This window comes from Manis javanica, chromosome 1 (genome assembly GCF_040802235.1).
Source record: "Manis javanica isolate MJ-LG chromosome 1, MJ_LKY, whole genome shotgun sequence".
NCBI lineage: Eukaryota > Metazoa > Chordata > Mammalia > Pholidota > Manidae > Manis > Manis javanica.
The window spans coordinates 126117655-126138475 of record NC_133156.1 but is presented as its reverse complement, the minus strand read 5'-3'; the positions used below and the strand labels follow the sequence as shown (position 1 = coordinate 126138475).

Here is a 20821-nt window from a genome sequence, read left to right as displayed (position 1 = left end):
TGAAGATTACACTCTGACCCACCCAGATAGATAAAGATCTTATTATGACTTGCAGTCTATCTAAAAAAAGCAAAACATTAAACAAATAATTTCATAAAGAATTCAGAGCTGTGCAGACACATGCTGTGAGAAGAATAATACACAGTGCCTTGAAACAGGGCCCCTAACCCAACCTGGGAGAAAGTCTTCCTGAGGAAGTGAGGTCTAGGCAGAATCCAGAAGAATAAGTAGGGATTGGATGTGGTACAAATTGATGGAGAAAAAGAGCCTCCAAAGCAGAGGAAATAATATTTTCCAAATTCTGTGGAATGAAAGCATGGTGTATTGGAATTGCTGGAAGGCGGACAGCATGGCTGGGTTTGGTGAGGGAGAGGTAGGGTGATACAAGTGAAGGTGACAGGTAAACAGGGACCAATCGTACAGGGCCAAGTAGACCAGGTTAGGGACACTGTCTTTCATCCCAAGCATGATGTTCATGCTTTGAAGGATTTCAAGCATGATGATATGATATGGGATTTTTAAAAGATGACCTGCTGTACTTTGGGGCATGAACCTGAGAACAGAGTACCAGACTCGATGCAGGGTGCATTTAAGAGGTTCTTGCGATAGTGTAGATCAAGGGTCAGATTGGCAAACTTTCTCTGTAAAGGACCAGAAATTAAGTATTTTATGCTTTGTGGGCCATATGGTTTCTGTGGCAACTACTCAGTTCTTTCCTTCCATTTCAAGCAGTCATAGACAGTCCATAAATGAATGAGCATGGCTGTATTCCAGTAAAAGTTGTTTGCCAACCCCTGATGTACATGTAAGATGAAGGTAGCTTAGACAAGAGTAGTAGAGCTTGCTGGTACTTAAGAAAAAATTGATAGGACATACTTTCCAGAGATGAGGAATGAGGGACACTGAGGTTTTTGGTTTGGATAAGTGGGAGTATTAGAGCTCTATTTACTGGGATGGTTAACAAAAGCAGAGAAGGTTTGGGGGGAAAAGCATAAATTCAGTTTATACATACATAGTTTGAGGCATCTACAGGATGTCCAGTGGAGAGACATCACCTCTAAGAAGGAAGAGGAAGGTGTCTTGCCAGTGGGTTTCAGCCTCAGGCAAGTTCACTATGGATTCAGTGAGACCGAGGAATGACAATGGAATGTTCTTGGGGTGAAAGGATTTATTACCCAGCTTGTTCTCCCAGCAATAGGTCGAGCACTAAAATTATGTCTGCACCCAACAGTCTGCAGGTCCATAATCCTCCTTCATCTCTGCCTCCATGCAGAGCACTTGGCAGAGCACTTTATATAGTGACCCAGTCAATAGTAGCTTATTGCCTAGGATGTGGAAGCAGTAGCCTAGCAGCAGGCCAGTTACGGCATCAAGTACTTCAGGTTCAGGTGAGGATCCTGGCCATGGGAAACTTCACATTATCCACAGGAAGGTGATTTAGGAAAGATCTATTAATTTGGAGGTAGGAAGTTAAGGAAGCTCCTCTCTCATCACTTTAGTTTATCTGAGAATTAGAAAGCAAGGTCATCTTCAGATACAAGAGGGTAAGATAAGGCTAAGACAAGAAATATGAACATAGTGGAGAAGATTTGAAAAACTCGTTGTGTAAGTGGGACAGTGGGTTGACTAGAGAAATAGAACCTGGACGCTATTTAGAGATCATTCAGATGAGCAGCCAGAAATTCACTATTTACCCAGGTAAGCTTTTTTTCCCATCAATGCTTCAGCTGACAGGTATTAGCTCAAGGGAGGGCCATTTCATCCTTTGGAGTTGGTTTCATCCTTTTGGGTTGGACTTTTCCAGGTAGGTGCAAGCATTTTAGACAAGAAGGTGCTGGGAATGATAAGCCAATAACAAAGCATGGGCAATGGGGTCCTCATATCATTCCTGGCTTTGAGTTGTAAGATAATGTTTGTTGTGACCAAGTAATAGACTCCACTAAAGACAGCTGTAGGGGAACTGTGTCTTCATTGGCGGGTGACAGTCTGGAGGAGGAACTCCTTAGAGAAGAGGTCAAAGAAATGGGAATACTTGTTGATGATGGAATGGGAGTGTTAGCTGGTGGTGTGGGAGGTGGAGTGGAAGAATAAACTTCATTGGAGCAGAGTTAATGGGTCTGAGAGCATGGCAGGTGGCAAAACCAAGAGAGGCTTACAGTGGGGATGAACTAATGGAAAGTTGAAGAAGGCAGTTATCATTTACATCTACAGAGTCTCTTGTAGGCTGCTGAGCACTCAAGCCCACCAGAATTCAGTTGAGGTGTAGAAAATAGAAAGTGGATATGGTAGTGCCAGGCCTGCCTCTGCTAATCATCTGTGAGGTGTTGACAGTGGTGCCTGGCAGCATGTGTGTGGCCATGTGTGAGGCAGGGGGCAGGGCAGGGAGCGCAGCATGCATCATGGGGTGTGGTGCCTGGGCCCACCTTGCCCCAGGTCACCCTTCTGGTCATTGGAAGAGCCTGGACTGGTCTTCAATAGTTATGCTATTAATCACTATTGCTGTACTTGCCCCTGCTGACTCAGCATCCAAACTTCTCTGATGTCTTCTGCGTGTTTTGTCTGAGAACCAGGGCCAGGGCTAGAGAGAGGCAAAAGAGGTGCCAAGGCACAAATTAAGAGGGTCCTTGTTCTCAGGGTTAGGCACAGCCCTGACAGTGAGTGCTTCCTCACATTTTTGTCCACTGTGCAGCTCTCTTCCCTCACCCTGATTCTGACCCAACAGAAAAATAATATGATATGTTATCTATGGAACCATTCACTTTGATTTTAGAGAAAGGTTTGCAATTAGCAATTCCAGAAAAAAAGCAAAGACTCAGTTTTGGAGTAGACTGTGTGTCCTTGTTAGAAAAAATATGCATGCACAAAGAAGAAAAATTTGGGAAATGCTTCTATATGATCCTGCTGCACCTTCTGTGAACATTTTTGATCTCTAAAAGCGCTTTCTTGCAGATTCATGCTGAAGATACAATATTGATAAGCCCCATGACATTCTGACTGATGGTACACATCTCAAAAGACTTTAATAAGAAAAACATCATTCTTGAATGAGCTTTTGGGATTTATCATAAGGAATTAATTTATAAGTCTTCTGCCTTCATTGAGAATGTTTCCTCTATTCTGGCATGAGACAGAGAGATGCGTGCACCCTCATGACAAGGCAACAAGGATGCCTTCAGCCCTTGCAGTGAGTCTTTCTGTCCTCAGAGCCCATAGCCCTGAGACGCGGCACCTTGACTGTGAAAACCAAACACTATATATTATGGAATAGATAGAATTAGCATTTCCAAAGTGATGTGCATAAAGAAAGGCCATCTGATGCTACAGGATCTTTCTCCACTGCCTTTCCAAAGTGCACTTTGCCTCCCCATCAGGAACACTTCCAGGCCAGACACAGAGCTGAAAGAAGCAAGCTGGTTCTCAGGGACTCTCCTCTGGGCCCTAGAATTCTGAGAGCTTATAGTCTTGCGTTGGCCTTCATTCCTTTGTTTCCTTTCTCTCTATTTCCAGGTGGTCTGATTGCCTAAGTTGCCAAAGCAAATTATTTAAAAGTAGTTTGTTATTTGTTTTGTTGATGAGTGCAGATTAAAGCAGAAAAGATGATCCACTTCTCTATGTATTCAAGAAAAAAATTAACAAATAGAGAAAATGGGCATTTAAATATTTTTAATGGTGTTCTGTTAAACCAGAAATTAGAAGGACCCTGTGAAGTAAACAAAGGCCAACCAAAAGCATGATCCCAGAGCTCTTTTCAAGACACAGCCCTGCCTAGACTCCCTGTGATGGGTAGAGAAAAGGAGGTCACTATTAGCATTTGCTAAAACCAAACAAACATAAGATGTTCTTAAATATTTTCCAATGGACAATGATCGTTCTCCCTAAATCTGGCCTTTTGAAGTCTACTGTGTCATTTTCTTCAAAGGCTGTACTTTTTGCAGACTTCACTGGCTGATTCATTGCTCTTGAACACAGCAGAGATACAACATGCATTTTTTGTATTTGGCCCACTAATTCATACATCATGCAAATAAGTCTTTAATGATGATTTATCAACTGTCCTTGGTGATTCTGGCTGTACAGGGAGGTGAAATGTAAATCATCTTATTCATGTACATTCTTTGACAAACTGAAATCACCATTCAAAGGTCTATTGCTCTCACCTTCTTTCATTTGAAGAGACCTTTAATTTTTTCAAAATACTTTCACATCCATGACCTCACTGGAGACTCAAGATCCTAACGATACCTTCAGAGGCAGGTTTTATTATCCCATTTTAGAGGCTCTTGCCTGAGGTTATCTCACACTTTACTGTGTTACTGTGATTGGCCACAGATCACAGCCCTGGCTCTCTATTACTTTTTTAGCAATGATTACCTGACTTTTATTTCTGTGTCCATTTTAGATGTTCCAGTAAAGAAAGGTGCTAAGATTGTCAAAAGAGACAGTAAGGAGTGAAGACATAAAACTAGAAAAATAAGACAAAGAAAGCAGAATAGACTAGCGATATGTTTATTTTTATAATTGTTCTTTGGAGATTATTAAATGAAGATATCTGGAAGTAGAAGTATCTGATGAAGGAGTAAAAATAGCATATGATTGACTTACAATGATGCCTTTTCATAAGTAAGTAGAGCAGAACAGAACAAGGAGAATGATCAGCAGGGGAGATAAGAGTTGGGAATGCAAATGTGCACAAAATGAGGAGTTAGGAAATATCTTACCTAAATAGTCTACGAATTTAGATACACAGCTATTCAACCCAATTGCAATAAGGTGAAATGGGGAATGGGATAGGATAGAAGCTTCCCAACTTCTGGGGGAAAATAGCTTTACAGCTGTGCCAGTGTAATAGAAGCCCTAAACCCCAAGAAGACACCCATGTCCTGTCTCTCGTGTAAATTCAAAATAAAGACACTGACCAACTAGAAAACAAAACTTATGTCTATGTGGAACTAAAATATCTTCTCCTTAGATATGCTAATTGCAAAGTAGTGGTTGTGTTAATCACAGATGAACCTCTCTTTCTGTCTTTCTCTTAGTAGCCTTGTTTTGCTGGTGCCCTAAGCATGTTGGGATAATTCAGTATTGGACAGAATTACCAAATCATCTCCATAAATTGTGAAAGTAATATGCAATATCTGGTCTGTACTTGCTAGTGTATAATTCGTTTTTTCCTGCCAAAATTGTATAAAAATATTACCCTGGCAACCCATCCTTACATAGTATAAATGGAAGGCTGAGTCAAAGATGTAAAATGATAGGATGGTTTAGCCACCTAAATAAGTGGGAAAGATAGTATATTCCATTTGGGGGAGCCCTCCCATCAATAGCCATAAATTCTGCATATGCAGTAAAATTATACAACACTGAAAACAACAAAAATATTTACATAAATTCCAATGTGATATTCATGGATACAGTGAAACTCATCATTTTAAATATACATTGAATGAAAAGTACTTAAATCTTTCCACTAAACAAGCATTTCAAATACGATACATCAAATGTAGGTCTGTTTCATGTATTGGCTAATAAAAGGTTTGCTCAGAGACAGAATAAATATTACCAGTTTTTCATCAAGGTTTAAAAATAAAATCTATCACCACTATGATCAAATACTAGAATATGATCTAACTCGGTTCCCTCCCATTGTTCAAGTCACTATTTCACAGTTTCTACAAGCATGTTCTGTGAACATCGAACTCACAAGCACTGGGGTGCTGGTTAAAATTGCAGTATCCAGAGCCCCCCTGTAGGCTCAGCATCAGATGAGGAAGGATCTCGGGGTGAGGCCAGGGTGCCTGAATTTCCAAATCCCTTGGCCATCTTTAAACACATTCCAGATTAGATGCACTGAATTAGTGTTTTACTGTCATTGTTCCTTTTCAGTTCTTTTTAAGGCCTTCCTTGGCCAGGGCATGATGTCACGTTCCAATGTGCATCCAGGAATAGAAGATTTAGTGACCAGGAATTTTCAGAAGCAAGAAAGGAGGGTAATTAGCTGAGTAAACAGGAAGCTAGAATCTGTTTTGGAGTTAAAATGAATGCACAGAGGCTGGGAAGAGAAAGGGAACTGAGCCAGTTATAACTAAGGCTCCTGCTCCTCCTCCCTGGAAGAGTAGTTGGAGAAGTGGCTGAGGGAAGAGATGGAAAGCAACCTTCAAGATCTCGTTTGACATAGAGGTGGAACTTTCAGTGTAGTTCCAGCTGCCCCATGGAGGAAGATTCTTCTTCCTGGATGGTGAAAGCTCAGAGGTGAACTCAGTGCCACTGCAGCCCTTGAGAATCTACTTGGGCTCACCTGAAGGACACGGCACTCTTTTACCTAGCCCTGATATATTGCAGTCCAGCATAATGCATTTTTTTCTTGATTCATTATTTTAATCTTCCCTTGTCCCTAACTAAGCCTTAGATTTTCTATATCTAACCTCCTCTTCCATATCATGTATATTATGAGCAATAAATTAAAATGGCACCTTGGATAGAAGTACAAATCTGTGACTAAATATTTAACAAGGGGCAGAAAGAATTTACATTTTGATCTTCAAACACTGGAAAATAAATGCCCTCAGTTGTGAGCTTTCCAAATTGGCAAGACTGCAAGGGCAAAACAAAATTTCCATGCATTTGATTGACCCCTTGAGAGGTGAGCTATTATTAGCAAGCAAGAACTTGCCAAAAACTATCTGGAAAATATCAGATGAAAAGTGATTGAAACTGGAAGTATTTTAAGCTGGTTAGCAGAGCCATGTCCAAAGGAGACAGGTGATAAAATATTGCATATGCATATATAATATTTATGCCTACATATAACACATCATATATACCTATATATTTAAAAATTCGTTCTAATTCACCAAGTATTTGTTGAGTGGTTCTTGGGACACTATGCCATGCTAGGTTTTTTGAACACAAATAGTAAGATCTTTGTTCTCTTGCTTCCAGGAACTCACAAGCTACAAATGTGTGAGAGGAAACGCTATGATTCCCACAACTTAGTGCAACCTGACAACAGTTATATTAGCAACTTGAGGAAGTGCTATGGCTGCCATGCTTGATGGAGGAGAAGAAACCTAATGTTGGTGCCAGTCATCAAAGAAGCCTCCCCGGAAGAGGTGACATTTAACTGTGGGATTTCAGCAGGCACAGGAGGAGAATGTCCTTCTGGCAGAGGAAATAAAATTTACAGGTTAGGAGTATGTGGCTGGAGTGAAGGGTTTGGGGATACGCTGGGTAAAAAATAGCAGTGCTTCTGGTTTGAGTGATAAGTTCATTTACATATTCGTTTGTTTGGCAAACTTTCAGTGGGTGCTGAAGGTGGTGCTGGGTGCAGAGGCCAAGGAGACACACGTTGGCTCATGTGATTTCAAGAGAATGATGGAATGGCATTGTAAAACAAGCAGGAAAACCAGTCCTTATTTGATTCTAGAAGGATTTTTTTGTGGTGTTCCAGTGAAGCCTTTCTAGGTAATAGCTGCCATTTCATTGAGCACATCCTAAGTGCTGGTCTGAGTAGCTGTTACTGCCGACCATTACAGCAATCCTAGTTGGAAGGTATTTTCTCTATTTACGCTTAGGAAGAGAAGCTCTGGATGCCTGAGACTGTAGAGCTTATAATATATGAAAGTTGGATTTGTGCAGAGATTGATGAGAGTGGCATGGTAACCATAAAAGCTGAAGAACAGCTGAATTCAAGTACTTCCCCACCCCAGTCCCTGCCAAAAATACCATCTCAAAATGCCTTGGACCATCCTGGCCTCTCTTGCTGTGGGACAGCTCTGCAGAGTCTGTGCATGTGATTTAGTCTATCTGCTCCTCATAGAGACCAGAGCTTATTGCCTTGCTGGGCAAAGCTGCGGCAGATCCCGGCCCCACCCCATCCCCATCCCCCAAAAGCAAAGATTTCCAATTACTGCTCTGCAGAAAATGTCAAAAGCATTATTCAACTATTCATTATCCCAGGTTTTGTAATTTTTCATATGTTTTCACTCTTATCTGCTAGCACTTGAAAAAGACCAGCTTTTTCCTCTAAAGAGAGCTTAATTTGCAGAGCTGTGCAGCCTCCGTATTATGTTCTTATCATCCTCTCCCTGTGGTAGGCAGAATGACAAGGAGGACAAAAAAAGAACCAAAAATATTTGAAGGCCTGCCTGAAAATCCACGGGAATGAAGGATCCCTAAAGCCGGAGGCTTCTGTTCCTCGACTGACCCGGAACAAGGCCAAGGGCAATTGGCATTCGCTCTTACAGTCCACTGTCAGGGGCTCTTGGCTAGTTCTTACCAGGACAACCCCCCACCCCCGCACCCTCCAGGGCTACCGGGCTTTGCCTCTAAGGATTTCTCTCAGCGGCTTAAGAAGCTCTGAGGTGCCAGGAGGACCCCCCTCCTCCCCGATTCTCGAAATCCTCTTACCAGTGTTAAATTAATTTTGGTATCAAAAGGACCAGAGGCCAGGGGTGGCTTGGGGAGAATGGTTAGTCCTTCCGCCATCTCTCCACCCCATTCTTTTATAAAGCAATTGACATTTTTCTCGATGCTATGTGAAGTACTGTGCAAAGGCTACTTCAAGTCCCCTAGCTCGCTCTCTTTCACCTAGATGGCGCCCCAAGCCCCGCCATCTAGAAATTGTAGGCTGCCATCTCCCTGGATCATTTTCTCCCAGGATCCCCAGGTTTCTGAAGTCAGTGCTCCAGGACTCGGGGTTCTTTCCAAGGGATTCTGTCGGCGGTGTGCCTCGCTCGGGGGAATCCCCGCCCACCTTGTCATTCCCGCGGGGGAATCCCCGCCCCCCGTCCCTGTCACTCCGGGAAGGCAGTTCCCGCCCCTCGAGTCCACCAGCGCGGGGGGAATCCCCGCCCACCCTGGTGGAGCCCCAGCTCTGCGCAGCAGAGAAGCCGGCGAGGAGCGCACTCCCAGCAACCGAGCGTGCCGGCCCCGGCAGGCAGACGCGGAGGGGTGGCTGCTGCGGGGACCAGCCAGGCCGCGGGCGCCGGGATTGCTCCTCGGGTGCCTGCGAGAGAACCGCGGCGCTGCAGCTTCAGGCAGGCGCGGCGGCGGCAGCGGCGCGGGGACCCGCCGGGCGGCGCCTGGGTTCGGACGCGCGAGGAGCACCTGGAGCCTCCGCTGAGCCGCGCGCAGGTGAAGCGACCTTCCCCCTGCGGTCGGGACTTGGGGCTCCAGATGAGCTGGAGGTGTGGGGAGGCACCCAGAGACCGCGTGCGCCCGGGAAAGTTTAGTGGCAAATCCGGCTGCGGGAATCCCAGCCCCAGCAAGGCGGGGAGTGGGGCGCCGAACCCTGGTCCCGCGTTGGGCGGCTCAAATTCCTCTTGCATTGGCCGGGGCCGGAGAATGCAGCTGCGGGAAGAGGGCCAGAGGAGGGCGGGCCGGGCACACCAGGACAACCCGAGACGCACTGCTGGGCACACTCAGGCAAGGCCAGGATCCCCTGTCCTGGCGTGCGCCCTGGGTCCCCAGCCCTGGGGTATCGTTTGTAATCCCCTCCAGGGCGGAGATAACCCAGGCTTTCAGGCCTCAGGTACTGCCTTGGGGTCCATCCTCCCGCCGTTCCTCATCTCTCGCCCCCTGCCTGACCCTGGAAGAGGCGCGGGGGGGCGAGGGTGTGGAAGGGACGCGCAAAGAGCAAGGGCATTTCTGGGGACATCTACCAGGAAGATGGGGGACATACCGATGGGGAATTCCTGCTCTCTCTCTGAAGTGGAGTCCCTTCTAAAACCTGGCCTCCATTCCCCCTCGCCTCGGGGTTGCGTCCACGTTTTAGACCTTTAGTTTGCTTGTTGCCCTGCAGTGCTGAATTGAGTAGGGAGAGGATCTGGGGACCCTGGCTGGAGTTTGCGAGAAGCCTGTCCTCAGCAGCCCTGATCCATGCTGAGACCTTGATAAGGGCCACTGGAGTGTGAAGAGGACAAGGTCTGGCACAGGCTGTTCACAGACTGGAATGGTAGGCACGAGGGCATTCCAGAGTTGCAGCCCTGTGCGGGACCTGGAGGTGCTGGAGTTTTGGGGTAAGCAGCTCCATCTGTCTGACAGCCTAACCGGCCTCTTGCTTTCCACAGAGTAGGGTGCTTTGGGTATATGTGCTTCCCTTGAGAAGCTCTGAAGGTGGGCGCTGAGTGGTGCAGAAAGTGGTACTCTGGATCTGCTTTACAGACAGCTGCCCTGCACCTTCAGAGCTGCTGGCCCTTTTCTAAGGGGGATCTGCCACACTCAGCCTATTCTGAACTTGGGCTCTAGGGGCCTGGTAATTCTACAGGGCCAGCTTTTCTAGTCTGTGACTTCTAGCTGGGGGTCAAGTAGGTACAGGTTGGCAAGTGTGGTGTGGGAGTTGCCTGTGGGGCAGACTAGAATGTCTCAGAACACACCCCTGGCTGTAGGGGGGTTGTTCCAGCTTAACCAACTCCTTCCATTGTGGTGGGCCAAGAGCTGCTATTCCACTAATAACCACATAGTGGTGTGAGTGTGTGTGTGTGGTTGGGTGGAATGTAGGAGTAGGGAGGTATGCTGGGAGGGGAAGTAGCAGAACCATACACCATGTAAAGCACATAAATGCACCTCCCTTGACATAGTTAATATGCCCGGGAAAAATATTGGGTTACACTTTACATCTCTCTCATTGAAACTGATTTTGCATGCACTTAAGGCAGTTTACTATTTAAGGAAACTTACGATAATTTCTCTATTCATTTCAACCTCCTTATTTTTGGAGTACCTGTGGTTTGTTCTGCACAGGGGCTTGGAGGTTCCTGGGGGTGAGCAAAGATGAAAGAGGCACCCTCCTAGAAGATAAGTTTACTGAAAGCTCCAATCCAAACCAGTGCACATGTGGCATTTAATGGTACCCTTATATCTGGATTAAGTAGTGAAAGGATGATCTAATGAATAAAATGACTGAAGAGTAGTCCAGATAAAACACTTCAGGGAGTACACAGGAGAAAGAAGTCACTTTTGACTGAGGAGACCTGAAAGGCTTTGTGGAAGAGAAGCTAGGTAGAAATGGTGCGTGCTGAGAAGTTGATCCTGAGTTAGGGTGTGGCCCCCGGGGATGTGATGGACGGAGAGAGGAGGCAGAGCTAAGAACTTGGAGGAATTTAGGCCTGCAGCTGATAAGGAAATATTTGGGAATTTTGAGCAAGGCATTGTCATGTTCAGCTGTGTGCTTCTGGGAGATGAGTCTGATCTCTTCCAGAAAGAGTTGGGGTTGGGAAGGATGAGAGGTGAGGGGCCTAGTGAGAAGGTCAGTGTAATAAGAAGAGGAGGGTGGGGGGAAATAGAGACCTGGGTAGGCAGGTGGCAGAAGGCTAGGGAGAAAGAAAGGTTCATCAGACATGGACATGAAGTATGGGCACTGCATGGATTCGGGGTGAGGAGGAAACAAAGATCACATGCAGGTTAAGAGTGTGAACACCGTGTTGGCCAAAATGAGCAATGGCATACACACACACATACACAGACACACACATGCTGTAAACCGTAAACCTCCTGACCTCATCCTCTGCCTCTACAGTGCTGATTTTCTGGGGAGTAGTGGCAGGTGTGAGATCCTGGAATTCTCCCCTGGTCCTCCTGACGAACCACTTTTTATTCTTCAAGATCCAGCCTGTCGCGACCCTTCAGGGACCGAAGCAACACGCCCAAGGTCTTGATTCTTCTCTAGGCTTTATTCTCTAATCTCTCACGGTGGTTACAGCAGTTGTCGGGCAGCTCCTCTCCCTCCCGGCGGGCTCCCTTATATTCAGTCACCCAACCAATCCGGGACAGTATCATGCGTGACCTTTAAGCGGATAGGTGTCACGCGCCACTCTAAGCGGGCAGCACGAGCTATGCACGGGTACGGAAGTCTGCTGGGCCAATCCCCAACAGGGAAGAGGGGAAAGGGTGGTGAGCAGGAAGCAGGCGCCATCTTTAGGGCGTTGTCCAGCTAGAGTGGGGCTCAGCCTCGGCCGTAGGCCGGGCCCCCACATCTCCCCCTTTATTGTTTTATAACCAAAGGGCTGTCGGGATCATGCCTGTCTTAAGTCGTCCGGAGTCTGTGGCATTCTTACCCGTCCTCAGGCAACAGACAGCTTAGGTCTGCGCCCTGTCTTAGGTTGATATGCGCAGCTCCCGATCTTACCCGTCTTTGACTACTGATCCAGCATATTAAGCCATACTCTAGGGGAGATGCCTTCCTCTAGCACTGCCATGGCCTGCAACAGGACCTTCCGTTCTCCCCATTGCTGTTTTTGTATGGAACAGACTTTCCTCCCAAGCACGAGGAGGCCCACAATTAGCAATATTCCTATGACACCTACACCTGACCAGGCTTTGGTGGTGTTTAACATCTTGCCTAACTGTCTGGACAAGTTGGCAGCTTTAGAATAATTATGAAAAGGAATACCAGTAATACACCCTCATATACACAGCCCACAGACAAAACCTCCCCCAAGAGGTCCAATTGTTCTTGAAAAAGGTTCAGTGGCCTGGGACAGACCATTCAGCGTCTCTGCCATAGGAATGGTGATAGTCAGCACGGCGGTGGCTACAGCTGCAGCTCGGCTCCGCCGTCGCCTGCTGTAGGATCCACGGCAGGAGCAGAAGCAGTGCGATCATCTTGTACCTCCGCTCTGGGGTTTTCCACTCTGCGTATCAGACGTTCAGGCACCCAAACGGGGTTCTGCTGGTCCTGTGGAAAAACACAAACCGAGCCTCGGGTCCAGATTATCACTGGGTCCGGGCCTTTCCATGTTCCTTCCAACACATCCTTCCACAAAACTTTAGGCATGTGTTTTGGATTGGATTGTTGGCCGTGCCGCTCTGCTGCACTGCGGCCATTTTTGTCCAGTGTTCTAAAATCTTCTCCTATTCCCCCTTTTTGTTTATATAAGGCATTCTTGAGGGTGAGGTGGGTGCGTTCCACCATACCCTGACCCTGAGGGTTGTCTCTAGCTCCCTGCTGCTCTCATGACACAAAAGGATGTCATCCATATAATGATAGATGATTATCAGGGGAAACTGTTTCCTGACAGTTTGTAAAGCCTTCTTTACATACACATGGTGGGGCTATTAGCCATGCCCTGTGGCAATAAACCTTTGACAGTCTCTGGGGTGAAGCGGGATGGAGAAGAAACAGTCTTTGATAATCTCCACTTGCCAGACTTTTTCCTAATTACAAAAATAGGTGTGTTCCATGGCGAGGTAGAGGGCTGGAGGTGACCAGCTGCTATCTGTTCTTGTACTAAAGTGTGGGCTGCTTCCTTCTTTTCTTTGGTGAGGGGCCACTGAGGTACCCACACGGGCCTTTTTGACTGCCATGTCCTCATCAGATGGCAGTCCCTGTTCAGATCCCCCTTCCGATGCCTTTGCGAAGGCACGCTCTTCTCGTACTTCCTCTAATATTTCCTCCCCCTCTTGGATGGCCTCTCGGCAGCTTGGCTTCTGTCCTCGGCCCTAACCCTAGAGGCCTCCGTCCCCATCCTCTCTCTAAAGGGGCAAGTATCCTAGTTATAATTTAGATGGACTACGTCGCTAATTCCGCGAACCTTTTGATTTCGTCACTACTCTGCGAACCTTTTGATTTCGTTGCCACTCTGCGAACCTTTTGATTTCGTCGCTGCTCTGCGAACCTTCACTGGCGCCTCCTCATTCCATTTATTATAATAAACAATGTCACAAACACTAACAGGACACACACACTACACATAAACACCCACCGCAACTGCCTGCTGTCTGCCCTGCCACGTATACTTTCAGTTTACTCGCCGATCCACTCACCCTCCTCGGTTCCCTCTCCCGGTCTGGCCAGCCGACTGAACGGCGTCCAGCGACGTTCCTGAAGAGTTACAAGCTCTACTTCATCGGCAGGCGCCAGGGTCAGCGGATCAGGTCGCGACGAGGTTTAGCGATTCCCGGGTTTCGGCACCACTTGTCGCGACCCTTCAGGGACCGAAGCAACACGCCCAAGGTCTTGATTCTTCTCTAGGCTTTATTCTCTAATCTCTCACGGTGGTTACAGCAGTTGTCGGGCAGCTCCTCTCCCTCCCAGCGGGCTCCCTTATATTCAGTCACCCAACCAATCCGGGACAGTATCATGCGTGACCTTTAAGCGGATAGGTGTCACGCGCCACTCTAAGCGGGCAGCACGAGCTATGCACGGGTACGGAAGTCTGCTGGGCCAATCCCCAACAGGGAAGAGGGGAAAGGGTGGTGAGCAGGAAGCAGGCGCCATCTTTAGGGCGTTGTCCAGCTAGAGTGGGGCTCAGCCTCGGCCATAGGCCGGGCCCCCACACAGCCCAAGGGCCTCGAGAATTCTCTGCCTCACTCTCCCAAAAGACATTAAGCAGTCCCCCTGCTTTCGACCTCACTCTATAGAGCCCACTTGCACACTCACAATGCTGCCCTGGGCCTGTTTCTTTAGGACCTTATCTTATTCATGTCCAGATAAGGCCTCCATGAGTCCACCACCGATTTCCTCAGAGAGAGAGGCATAGGCAACACTCCAGGACCCCCTTGCTAGCCCCACAGCTGATGGTACTCTAGGGCATCATTCCAATCCTGACTCAGAAATTTCAAGCCTGGTAGGCCAGACAAGATAACACAGCATCGTGGATATTCCTTTGGCCTAGATCATGTGGGCCTAAATGACAGACCAAGGTTGGAGGGAAGCAGAGGTGGGTGAGGCCCTGGAGAGGGACCTGCAATGCAGAAGAGGGAAGTATTGGTCTTGGTAAAACAGGAGGGGCTCCTGCTGACAGCTGCGAGGGCTCCGCGTGAAGCTCGGGGCCTGGGGCGGACAAGCAGAAGTGCTGCTGCTGAGGGTCAGTGACCCCTCCACCATGGTTGGAAGGTGGCCCAGGCCCCTCTTACTGCTCCAACCACAGGGGAAACATTCCAAGAAGACAAACCCACAAAAGGCAGGACCAAACTCAGAGAAGTGAATCTTTTTAACACAACAGACATGGACACCCAACAGTTTTTAACCTCTTTCTTCTGCCCTCAAAAGTGTCTCCACAGCATCAAGTAGGATTGCTAGGCAGGCAGACCTCTGAGGGAGGTAAGCAGACAGAGGCAGAGATGTCTGAGAAGGGCCAGCATCCCAGGAGGATGATAGGGAAAGACCACTGACAGAGACTGAGAGCAGCGTCTGCAAAAGATGGTCATGGAAGCCAGATTGCAAGGACAAAGCAGAGTGATTGACGAGATGGTGGAAATGGGGTTACAGACACTGACACTGGATCCAGAAGTGTGCCAGTTAAAAATAATCCTGACAGTATTTTGAGAAGGTGGTAGTGTTGTGGGAAAATTTATTCAGAAGATTCCTCCAATTCCCCTCCCAGGCATGGTTGGTAAACAAAAGAACAGTGGTAGAGAATGGAGACAAGATAAGAGGGTGTTGGGGAAGGAAAAGGCCAGAGATGATCACAAGCAGGTGCAGGGGAAGAAAAAAGCTAGTGTTGGCCTTCCCTGAAAGGTAAGAGGAAGGCAGAGTTTGGCTGAGGTGCTGGAGAGGGACCTGCAATGCAGCAGAGGGAAGAGTTAGTCCCGGTAAAACAGGAGGGACACCTGCTGACAGCTGGGAGGGCACTGCGCGGGGCTGGGGGCTTGGGGTGGACAGGCGGAGGTGCTGCTGCTGCTGAGGGTCAGTGAACCTGGTGCCTGGCCCCAGCTAAGGCAGCCAAGAGAGAAAGGAAGGGCTTGAAATTGGGATCAGAGACTTTGGCAGGAATCCTAGCAGTGCAGAGAACTTGCTGCCTACATCATTAGAAATCTTGGAGCCTCAGTTTCCTCATGTGCAATAGCTACTTCACACGCTTGTTCTTAGGAGGAGTAAAACGAGGTAGTGAGGTTATGTATGCAAGCCCCTCGAGTGACAGCTGCTGGTATGTAGTGGGTCCTTCTGGTAGTGTGCTGAATAATGAATAACCTTCTCACCAAAGTCATTGACAGCCCAGTGCATGTAGACGGCAAGACTTTTTAGTGGACATGACACACTTTCTTTCAGCTTTGAAGAGCTCTGGACAGCTGGGAGCAGCCTCATCTCCCTGTTTCCACTTTAAGGAATCTTTCAGGATGTCTTCCTTTTTATCTGTTGACTTGTTTCAGTGGATCTGTCTGTATTTCACATCCCTCTCTTATGCAGAGGTCAACTTGCCAGGGCTCAAAGAGCAGGGAAATCTGCAGTTTCTCCTCTGTGGTTTGGAAGAGGGCAATGCATTCAGACTTGCTAATTCCTGCATTTCAGGAAGCTGAGGTCCAGAAAAGCAAAGAATTTGCTCATTCCAGTACAACTGGAACTAGAACCACAATCTACAGTTGCTTGATCTGGAGAATTACTGTCTTTCAATGACAATTGTAGAAGATGAAGGTGAGTGAGGAAGAATTTAAAATCTTTGAACCCCCTTGGTTTTATTATTAGTGGATCTATGATTATATTTAGGTTAAATAAATATTCTCCCACATTAATGAAGAGAGGATGAAAAGGACCTTTAGTTCAATGTACTAAATATGTAATAGATACATGCAAAATCAAATGATACTCAGGGAAAATGTACAGAATGTTTTTCAAGGAAATAGAAGTATAAAATATTTTCTCAAACCATTCTTAATTTATTTTCCACCTGAATGGCCCATATCTAGATATGCTGAATTTTGGGGTTAGGAATCAGTTGCATAAAGAATCATAGATACTTTTATGGCATTTAAAAAGTTTAAATTCTTGATCTTATAATACCCATAGTCTAGAAATGGAAAAAAGATGCATTTGGGAAAGAAGTCATTTCCTATAGGTTCTGCAGTACTGGGCTGAGCCAGAATTTGAATTGAGGTAGGTCCTCTGATTCAGACTTGAATTGCCAGTGATCTAAAGAGCTCTAATTTCTGTTTACAAATGTGTTCAAGAAAACACTGGGAGCATTTATGGTCTGAAAACTCAGTAGTTGAAGAGGCCCTTTGTGGTCTGATAAGGCTGAGCTGAGAGATGGCTTGTTAAGGCACTAAGTGTGCGGAGAAGACACATTTGTCTTTTAAGTCTCTCCAGCTCCAGGAAGAGGTCTGCCCCTGGCTGTGGTCTCCCTCCATTTCTTAGTGGGGCCAGGAAACAATCCCTGTCCTGAGAGGGCCTGGCTCCTTGATGCATACATTACCTACATAAATACATTGAGTGAACAGTCACTGGGCTGTTAACTTGCAGAAAACCAGAATCTTAAGATTAATTCTCTTTATGAAGCAGTCTAATGAAATCAGATAAGATTGAACATTTGGCCAATTAAGTTATTCTTGGATTACTTGTTTTCAGGTTTAAAGGTATTTCTGTGGCTCATAAAACACTCTAGGACACATGAAGAGGTTGTGGAGATGCAACATTTGGGGAACTGACTTTGCAGCAAAGAGAACTCACTTTGCACACAGTATTGCCACAAGCTTAAGATGAAATAATAGCAAGGAAACAGGGGAAGTTTTGTTGTTTCAAGCAGCCTGAAATGCTTCACTGTCTAGATGAGGATACAAAAATCACAAACTCTAAAGGATTTGTAAGCCCTTGAAAATGAATGATCCAATCCCTTGCCTTCAGGCTGAAGTAAATTTAGCTCATTTCAGATCGGATCTATGGTGTTTTAATAGCCTCCTGAGGAGGAGCCTCTATGGCATATGTGCCCTTAACAGAATGATGCCCCAGACTGGGTCTTTGAGGTTTGTTAGCAGGATGGAAATGGATTTGAGCTGAGCCATTCATGATCTGCTTCTTATCAACACCTGGACATGTCTAGTACTTGGCTTTGCATGGACTAGACTTTAACTAACTGCTACCTCAGCTGAATGTCCCAGTTAAAACATGGACACTCTGTTGTCCTGAACTCTGAAGAGTGATCATTCTGATTTGCTAAACATAAAGACACATTGATAAAATGCAGAATATGATTCCTGCCATGAGCAGAGGCAATATCTAGTGCTGTGGAAATCCAAAGTCTCCTCCCTGGCTGAATCTGGCCCACTGAACAAATAGAGGTTGTGTTGGGAGGAGGGTGGGAGAGAGGGTAATTTTGGATCTTGGTGGGCTCAATAAAGGGTGGGGGGACTGGGCTGCCTCACAGCAGAGCCCTCTGGGCATCCAGGGGAAAGTGGTAGGAGGAGAGAGGGTGCCTGGGAGCTTTGCTTTCCTGGGGCCCTGTCTGGCTATGGTCACTCCTGACCAGGTCTTGGGATACCTAGGGGGGAAGACAATAAACACTGGCTCTTTTGTTCCTTTCACCAAAGGCCAGCACTTTGCAGATGCCTGTCTAGTGTGAATCTGTTTGCCCTGCTTACACATCCTGGGAAAGTAGTATATTTCTGACATTCTATAAGACTGTTTCTGGAGAGCAGAGAGGCAGGTGTGTTTAAGGTTAACCATAGTATCTTGGATTGGTGTACGCAAGTTTGAACACCCAGTAATGCTCCTCACCCCTGAAGAATATTAAGTGGTTTCTAACACTATTTATATTTGCATGTGGGGGATCAAATATAATCACAAACTCTCTTTAGGTGTTTAAACATTTCTTTTTCTACACCTATGAAGATGACAGTGGGCCAACTTTAATAAAGCAAGATGTCCATAAATTCTTTACATTTTTGTGTATTGGCCAATGGCCACTTGTAAAATGTCTGATTTCAGCTATGTTTCAGTTGGGTTCCCCCTCCCCCCACTTTGGCACACTGTATTTTATACAGATTTGGGTAAAACTAGATCATGCTTTATGGGTCTGTTGGTGAAGAAAATTAACTTCCAAGCTTAAAGCAGCCATGCAAATATTATTATAAAATCACTCAGCATAGAAAATTGGCATAGCTTTCCTCCACAGTTTTTCACTGCCCACTCACCAGCCCCACCCCACCTTGGTCACCAGTATTCCCAATGTTATTAACTAAAAGGAGAGACAGCTGTCCCCAGAAAACATGCTCCAAATGTCCTCATCAGCATGGATTCTCATGAGGGAGCAGGCAGTGAGATTATGGGAGGAGAGAAAGTTACTGGAAAGGATTGCATTAACCCCTGTCTGGACCTATTACTCATCTTTGAAAACCTGAGCAGATGGAAGGCTTACTGACTTCTTTTTTGAAGGAATTCTGGAGAGCAGTGTTCAGCAATTTTTGGCACCTGAGCAACCTTCCCACTTTTGGTCCCTCACCTGCTCAGCTTCTGGGCACCATCCTTACTTTGAAGTCTCTGGAAATGGTCTGTCTTTCCCCCCATACTCTTTGGGTTCCAGCACAATGTCCAGCACATGGGTAAAAATCACAATTATTTGAATGTTCTCTCTTTGGCAGGCACTATTCTGGATGCATTACCCACATTAACTTACTTAATTCTCATAAAAATCCAATGAGGTATATACTGTTGTATGCCATTTTCATTTTTTAGGGCTGTTATGACAAATTACCACAAAGTTGGTGGCTGAAAAACAACAGAAATTTATTCTCTTGTAGTTCTAGAGGTCAGAAGTCTGAGATCAAGGGGTTAGCAGGGCTGACCTCCCTCTGGAGGCTCTTAGGGAGAATCCTTCCTTGCCTCTCTTAGCTTCTGGTAGCTGTTGACCTTTTCTGTGGTCATTTCACACAATTTCTGGCTCTGTCTTCATATCACCTTGACCTCTGTGTGTTCATGTCTTCTCTTGTGTCTGCATGTCTCTACTTTGTGGGTCTTTTATAAAGAAAGACACTTGTCATTGGATTTAGGACTACCCAGATAATCTAGGATGATTTCACCTTGAGATCCTTACAGTGATGATATCTGCAAAAACTCTTCATTTAATTACATCTGCAAAGACTCTTTTGCCAAAGAAGCTCACATTTCCAGGTTCTAGAGCATGCACGTATCTTTTTGGAGGGCTACCCTTCAATTCAGTACATCCCCTTTTGCCTCTGGAGAGATGGTGATGCAATGTGGTTAACAAATTCTCCAAGGTTACAGATGGAACTGGGATTTAAATAGAACAGTGGCTTCAGAGCTTGCACTCTTGACTTATTGTTGCATCTATTCTCTCCTGCCTCTCACTAAATGTGCTGAATGATTGTGGTATGAATGGATGGTGGGATGGATGGGTAAATAGATGGATAAGAAGGTGCTTATAATAACAACTGGCTGACATTCTCTTTCCCAGTGTACTGAAAATAGTAACAACTAATATTTATTTTATGATGTTGCCACAGGACATGACCTTGGGTCTTCTCTAGCTATTCTCTCTCCTAGGGAGATCGCTTCTGCCTCACGGCTTTACCTACTATCTATATGCTGTTGTCTCCCAAATTTATGTCCATAGCCTTGACCTCTCCACTGAGTTCCAGACTCATGTCCCACTGCCAGCTCGACTTCTTCACATGGGTGTGTAATAGGCATTTCGGACCTAGCATGATCAAAATGGAATCCTTGATATTTCTCCCTCAGGCTAGTTGTTTCCTTCTTCTCCTCCCATCTCAGTAAATGGCGCCACCATCCACTTAAAGGCTCCTTCCCCAAACCTAGAAACCTCCCTTCATTCTTCTCTTTTCCTAACACCCAGCAGCTAAATCCAGCAGCTAAGTCCTGTTGGCCTTTCCTCCAGTACCCACCCCATTCTCCCCACTTGCATGGCAGCCACCCTAGTTGAAGTTACTACCATCTTGTCCCTGGACGCCTCCGGCAGAAGTCTTCTAGCTGGGCGTCCTGAGAGTACTCTTGACCCCTAGTCCTTTCTCCTCAGAGCATCTAGAGGGGTCTTTTTAAAACACAAATCAAGTCACGTCACTCCACTGCTTAAAACCGGGGATTTCTTCTTGCTATTTTAGTACAAGTCAGACCCTTTGCCCCAACCTGCCT

General features: G+C 46.2%; 1 protein-coding gene across 4 annotated transcripts in view; it reads left to right on the top strand.

The window, feature by feature from the left end:
• The first annotated feature begins 8853 nt into the window (after window positions 1–8853).
• Window positions 8854–20821, top strand: part of PDZD2 (PDZ domain containing 2) — a 356980-nt gene continuing 345012 nt past the window's right edge. For 3 of the 4 annotated variants that reach the window (XM_073237473.1, XM_037001759.2, XM_073237468.1), the window contains exon 1: window positions 8855–9135. The gene's annotated coding sequence lies outside the window, so the exon portion shown is untranslated. Of the gene's footprint in view, window positions 9136–20821 lie in introns of all 4 variants that reach the window. The other variant, XM_037001705.2, reaches the window with a different exon arrangement.